The 7,304-nt window shown below is 38.4% G+C and overlaps 1 long non-coding RNA gene across 1 annotated transcript; it reads left to right on the plus strand.

Moving 5' to 3' along the window:
• Nucleotides 1-2,521: 2,521 nt before the first annotated feature.
• LOC130469405 (uncharacterized) lies at nucleotides 2,522-4,993 on the plus strand. Its single transcript, XR_008929937.1, has 3 exons — nucleotides 2,522-3,877; nucleotides 4,054-4,119; nucleotides 4,753-4,993. It is a non-coding gene; the product is annotated as an uncharacterized lncRNA (long non-coding RNA).
• The last annotated feature ends 2,311 nt before the right edge of the window (nucleotides 4,994-7,304 follow it).

Genomic DNA, 7,304 nt, shown 5'->3' on the forward strand with positions numbered 1-7,304 from the left:
CAGTAGTCAGTAAATGTAAAAAAGTTATGTCGCCTTGTATTTCCCACGAGGGAGATACGGCAAGTGACGCTCCGACTAAATTAGGGTTTCCGCTGCTAATTAAATATAATTAACCTAATTAATGGTGTTTAGAAGTCGGGGTGTTACAGTTTGGTATTCAGAGCCAAGGTTCTGCGACCATAAGTGCTAAACCTTACGGGTTTTGCACGAAATAGAATTCATTAGGCTTTAAGCAAGAATTTTAAGGAATAAGTAAAAAGAATATGTTAAAATCATGTAAGTTAAAATGAAATGAGTGTGAGTGTAGGAACGGGGTTAAAGGGATTCATTTCTCATGTTATTTATGTTTTCTTTATTGAATATGTTATGCGAAATATCGACTATCGAGGTTACTAACGATGCCACGAACGAAGCTCACAAGCGCAACATTCACGATGACGTCGTCCAAAATGATGTTTTCCATGACGATATTTCTGACGACCAATCTATAGAAGACCACAAGAGATATGATGATGGAACGATTAGGAATGGCAAATACGATGTTAACTGAATTAGTCAAAGATTCTCGGCAAACGAAAGACACTAAAGAGAACGAAAATGCGTCACTATTCGAGAAAATTTCACCCTCGAATCCACAAATCTATGACGACAAGCTTGATTCGATGGAACTTGAAAAACGGATCAACCAACTATTCGAAACTTTGCAATGCCCGACAAATAGGAAGCAAGTGTCGTGCAGAAACGAATACGTGTTATCGATGTGGAGGGAAGATCATTTCGTCGGAGACTGTCCTAAACCACCTTTCACGAATACAGGAGGAGCAACCTCGACCGATCACGGACGGAGCAACGATGCTAAGGTTAATCATATTCTATCACGACCACCAACATACGTAAGAGCTTACATGATGAAAGACGAAGATGACGCCAATGTTGATATTTTTTTAATTTATCTCTCTCACTCTGGAACCGAACTTCCCTTGATTTCATGATTATCGAGTTTCCTACCCTAGACAGACTAGGCAAAGTTTAAGAATTACTGTTTTCTTGGAAGAAGTTAGGTTAAGCACGATGCGAACTCAAGGAATTTGTGGATATGAATTGTTTTGAGGAACTTTTATGGTTATGAAATCTTTAAGGATAGTATAAATGTTTAAGTACCAAACGAGCATAAGGTTGTATTTCACGAGTGGTGGATCATTAATTAAGTAAAGGTTTTTCTAGGTTTAAAGTGTTCAAGTTAAGAATGAAATTGATTTTAGGGTTATCTTCTTGTGTTATTCATGATAAATATTTTGGTGGTTATAAGTACAAAAGTCTACTATCTAAATGATGATTAATATGCCTTGTTAAGGAAGCTAAGCTAGAAATTTTAAAGGTTATGCAAGAATATTATAATCGAGCATGATTTATGGTGAAAATATGAAAGTGGGTTTGCATATAAAGTTTTGAGGACCTTACCAAAATAAGTTATTAAGAATTAGTTTGTCTATTAGGTTGATGATATCAATGAATGTTATGGAATCGAAGAGAATTATGAATGATTGAGGAATGCAATGGAATTGAGAATAGAAAGTCGAAAAAAATGACATGTCTATGGAACCAGGTAGTCTGAACTAAGTTCTCTAGGAGCTAGGCACGCTTGATGGCTTAGCATTATCCGCAAATTACGAGATTTACTGACTTAAAATATTAAGGATAAGTAACGAGATCGTATGTCTAATGATATATTTCTAGTCACGTGATTGGACTCGAACCCCTGCAACGAACGTAGTCAACGAAGTTATTCAACGTAGAAGAAAAGATCGGAAATCGAAATCAAAACGAATGGAATAAAGAAAGTCAACGACAAGATTCCCGCAGCAAAGAAGCGCAAAAGAAAACGAAAATGCAATAGTCGCCTAAGAATAATATAATGTACGAATCGCGATGATTCATGTAAACGTGTTATGAATCAGCCATGCTCGTGTGTTAGATCAAATGATTATGATATGAATGCATGCTTATGATGAATGTGAAATTTCCAATTTATGAATTATGTTTTTATGATATGCTTTGTGGAATATGTTTATGCTAATATGATTGTATTGGAAATCTAATCGTTATACAAGGAAGCCGACTTCGATGGAAGTTCTCCTGAGCTCAGAGTACGAGATTGTTATAATAAATGATTTTTACAAATTGTTTGAGTATTGCAATTGTTAGATAAATATTTATTTTCATTTTCAAAATCATAATTTTACATTAAATATTACTATTTTTGGTAAGAAAAATATTTTCAAACAAGATATCACAAAGTAAAATGGGAGCCTAGTCTAAGCTAACAAGTTTGCCCCTTTTATGTTCTTTGCTCCTCGATCCTATTTTATGAAGTAAAGTGGAGATAAGAAAGATGCTGGCAGAATGTAATTGACCTTAATGACGATTAAGGGTCGATATATAATTTTGCCCTTTTTTTTTACTCTTCAATTCTAGGTCTCGAGTTGAAGCGGAGTCATCAAAGAAGATGGCGGAATGAAAGCTAGACATTGTCGGAATTGGAATGAAATTGTGAGATCTTGGTTTTAAAATAAAATATCATACTTTTATTTCGAATGTTTTCGATTTTCAACAATCATTTTATACAACTAAATTTTCAAGTTTCGAGGACGAAACTTTTTCTAAGGGGGTAAGAATGTAATACCCCGAATATTTAAAACATGATTAATTATGCTAAATTATTTTTATTTTAGCTTAAAACCGTTTTAAATCCTAATTTCAAATTACGATTTTAATTAACGAAGTTTTATGTCGCTTGAATTTTAATATTGTTGCACGATTTATTTTTATTTTTTTTAGAAATTTAATATTTACGAGCTTAAGCTACCTCTTTGAATCTTAATTATTCCGTAAGTTATAAAGGATTTTAATAATTTTGAACGTTCCTATGTTATTTGGAAACTAAATTTCTTTTTTTATGTTAATGATATTTTATAAAGAATTACTTCAAAATCTGGTTTTAATTAAACATTTCTACTTATATAAATTCCTAAATATAGCAAATGAATTTCTGAATTTTACCAAACCTTATAAAATAATCCAAAATGCTATAAAGTCCAAAAAAAAAAAAAAAAAAAAAAAAAAGAAGACACTCAGCCCCTAGCTTCCTCCCCCTTCTCCCACGTGTATGTGTAGAACAAGGGTCAAAATATACTTGTTTCTTTGACTCCTCTTTACCCCAAATTCAGTCCAAGTTCATTTTCGTGCCCCCCAAGTATCTCTCCTTCTTCCTTACTCTACTTTCATGGTGAGGTCATGGGTGATGCCCATTGAGTTCCAATTACCTTATAAATAAAGGAGAAATCTGCTCTCCATTTGCACAACAATCAATTTCCAAAGAAAAGATGAATTTATACAGAGTACTCCACATAACCACTCGCCTCCCTTCCTCTGTTCTCACGCACAACCACCATCACCACCGCGGCTCTGCCGCCGGCCAACCTGATGCCACCACCCTTAAAATTCCGTTCTCCACCCCCAGAATATGCTCATTCACTACTGACAAATATCAAGCTCGAATCGTAGTTCAGTTGCCGAAACCGAACATTAACTCACGCACAACCTATTTTCTCTCTCTCAATTGACGCGGACCACCACCGCCGGAAACCACCATCAGCACCATCCCCTCCGACGTTCTTCTGCCGTCGCGCCACCTAAAAACACCAACCACCTGAGCCCCTCCTTGTGCCGCCATTGCCTCTCGGACCTTCCTCCTTCCGTGCTTCAGTTCTGTTCTACCAAATAGTTAATGGATTTTGAAATCAATTTCCCAAATTGAAGTGTTGTCAGCACCTTTATTTCTAAATAAAGTCAACCTACTTTACCTTTATGACTTTTGGTAAGTTTTATTAGTATACACTACTGATTTATTTTCTCCAAAAGACTTACAAATTGTAACACTAGTACTAGTACCATGACGTGTTAAATTCAAAGAGTAATTAAATTATGAAAATTTATCAACTTATATTTTGATAATTAGTTACTAATTTGATGGTTTAATATTATAATTACAAGTATAAAATAGTTCTCGGAGCTCAGGAAGAACGATCCATCGAACGGGACGTATAAACTACGGTTGAGGTAACATCTATTGCTAACACCCACATTCCCCTTATGAACTGTGTTTTATGAATTTATGAAATATGTTTATAATGATATGTTTTAATGGATTGTGGGATATGAATTGTGTTTATAAAGTGTGTTTTATGCATGATGATATTCAAATGTGCTTATGAATGATTTTATAAGAATGATGAGTTACGAATAAGATACGAAACATGATAAATAACAGTGTAATCGATTCTGGCAGTTAGTGGGGTTACTATTTCTAGGTCGTGCACGTACCGCCGTACCGCGGGACACCAAACAAGGGAGAGTGCTCCTTGAGGGTTACCTCAAGCTAAAAGAGAAACTATTTAGGTACGGGCGTATGTCCAACAAGGGAGAGTGCTCCTTGAGGACTATCGCAAGGTGGGAGACGTCCCGCAAGGCTAACTTGTCAGTTACCAAGTAAAATGAAGGTTTTATGAAAGATAATGGGAACTAATAAAGTTTCAAGTTATAAATGATGTTTTATTATAATGATTTTATGAAAGTGATTTACTATATTCTATTCTCCCTGGTTGCAAAGTAAATAAAATGAATTGAAATGAATTTACGTAGTTAGGGTAGTATGTTACTGGGCCTCGGCTCACGATGTTGCTTTTGTTTTAGGTACGAAGAAGATCATGGGATGCCTTAGAGTGAGGATGCAACCATCAAAGTCACGATCGATGTTTAATAAAGATAACTATGTCATTAGTAATAAAGGGATGTATTAATTAAACTCTAAGTTTGATTTCACGATTTGAGTTAGATTTTCAAATTAATGTTGAAACATGTTAGAAATATTTATTAAGGTTTACTTAGATTTTAATGTAATTTTTAAAGAATTAATCGAAGTGAAGTATAATTACTGTTACTCAACAGTAGTCAGTAAATGTAAAAAAGTTATGTCGCCTTGTATTTCCCACGAGGGAGATACGGCAAGTGACGCTCCGACTAAATTAGGGTTTCCGCTGCTAATTAAAGATAATTAACCTAATTAATGGTGTTTAGAAGTCGGGGTGTTACAGCTTTATTGTGAGCACCCCCCTCTTTGGGTAAGTCTTTGTCAGTGAAAACTATGGCCTTTTCTCCGGCATCTCTCGTGACATGGCTAACCAATGAGTCAGGTGTGATATCTGTGGGTACTGAGATGAGGTTAAGTGAGCGAATAAGCTTTTCGCGATGTTCCTTTGAAGTACACATAAGATCCTAGATGGTAATCTCAGCCTTGGTTCTTTTCAGTTGTTTCAGGAGAGGATTTTCAATGACTTCCGCGACGGTGGCGTGCCGCCCGTTCTCAGGAGTTTGCCTAACCGGGATGTCGTCCATAGGAGGTGGGTGAATATCCGGTTGGTATATCCTTCCGGATCGGGTGAGGTTGTCGACCTCGGGCTCCTGAGGGGTGGTGTCAACGAGAGCATATCCGGGCCAAGTTTCAGTGAAGAGGTCCTGGCCCGAGACTTGAGATAGGTAAATATCTCCAGCATCATCGTTCCACACACCGTACACTTCCCCCTCGATTCGATCCATAGGTACCACAGCGAGTGGTGCACCTTGAGGTGTAATATACACCGTGGGGTCGAAATTCTCTGGTTGGTCGAGAGAGATGTGACAAGAGCCGAGTGAGCTCTTGTTGTTGTTGGGTTTGCCAACGTTAGGGAGAGGTATTACTTCATCCTCTATCATGTCCTGGATCGTATGTTTTAGATGCCAGCAGTTTTCAGTGTCATGCCCATTTCCTTGATGGAATTTGCAGTAAGTACCTTCGACCCAATATTTGTTTTTGACAGGAGGATCACGGGTGGGGCCCATAGGTCTCAACTTTCCTTGATTGGTTAGTCTTTCAAAGGCTTGTTCCAAAGTTGACCCGAGTGGGGCAAACTTTCGGTCTCGGACCCATCTTACAGGGTATCTTCGGGCGGGAGCCTCTTCTACAGCATGGACTTCTTGGGTTTGGGGTGTGTTACCCCGATTATAGGTGTTGGTCTTATATGCAGGTTTGCTCTGTATGGTTTTGGCGAGGTCGTCCTCGATTTTTATTCCCACATCATAAACTCTTTTGAAAGTGTCGAGTCCCAGGTACCTAAGGTGTTGTCTGTAAGCCGGGTCTAAGTTGTCAATGAATTTTTGGACCAATTCTGTTTCGGGAGGCCTATTGATTAGCTGGGCCGCCTGGTCCCTCCATCTAGCAAAGTAGGTTGTGAAACCCTCATTTTTCTTTTGGAAGAGAACTTCCAGCTCGCGCATGGTGACTTGGAAATCCATGTTCGACGAGTATTGCTTGATGAAGACATTGACAAAGTCTTCCCAAGTGGGGAAGAGCTTAGGGTCCTGGTGATTGTACCATTTGAGCGGCACAGGTTCCAAGGACAAAGGAAAGGCAGGTAGGTACATGGACTTGTCCACGCCTTTCAAGTTCATGGTATTCACAAAGCTCGGTAGATGATCACGGGGGTTATCCGTGCCCTTGAACTTTGGTAAGTCAGATGAACTGAACTTTTCTGGTAATTTGCCAGAAAAAGGTTCAGGCTCGAGAGAGAAGTATTTTCTCCCCATGGTTTGCTGTAGGACCATTTTTTCAATCCTCTTCTCGTTTTCGAGGTCATTTTTGGCTTGCGCAGCCGCTAAGGCTTCATTTTCCATTTTTAGTTGGCCCATGAGTTGGGTCATTTGGACCATCTGGTCTCGCAAATCTTCGATGGACATGTTTGGAGGTGCGAATCGAGGTTGGGGAAGCGGAGATCCTTGAAATGAGGGACGACGGACGGAGCTTGGAGTTACTAGACTTGGTGTTGGTGATGTATCTTCGAGACGCACTAGCCGTTGATTCCCTGATCGGCACCAAGTGGCAGGACCAGTCCTAGGCATAAGATAAGCTAGAGTTTAGGTTCCCAAAGTTTCAAGCATTACTTAGTCTAGACTTCGACTCTCTAAATTGGTTTTTCACTTTTTCGCTCTTTCTTCTGTCGGTACACTTTTTGGGGGTTTTTTTTATTTTGGTCATTCTTTGGATTTTTGAAACACTTGCCTGTGTGACATTCATAGTTGTTAGCATGTTCGGTTTTGGTGCCGAGCATTGCCGTCGTAGGAGGCCTAACGACGACACAAAGAGTTATTAATTTTTCGCGAGTCGCCTTTTGAAATCGAGTGCTTTTCTTACGCCCTCGTAGCAATTCTTT

This window comes from Spinacia oleracea, chromosome 3 (genome assembly GCF_020520425.1).
Source record: "Spinacia oleracea cultivar Varoflay chromosome 3, BTI_SOV_V1, whole genome shotgun sequence".
NCBI classification, from domain to species: Eukaryota; Viridiplantae; Streptophyta; class Magnoliopsida; order Caryophyllales; family Amaranthaceae; genus Spinacia; species Spinacia oleracea.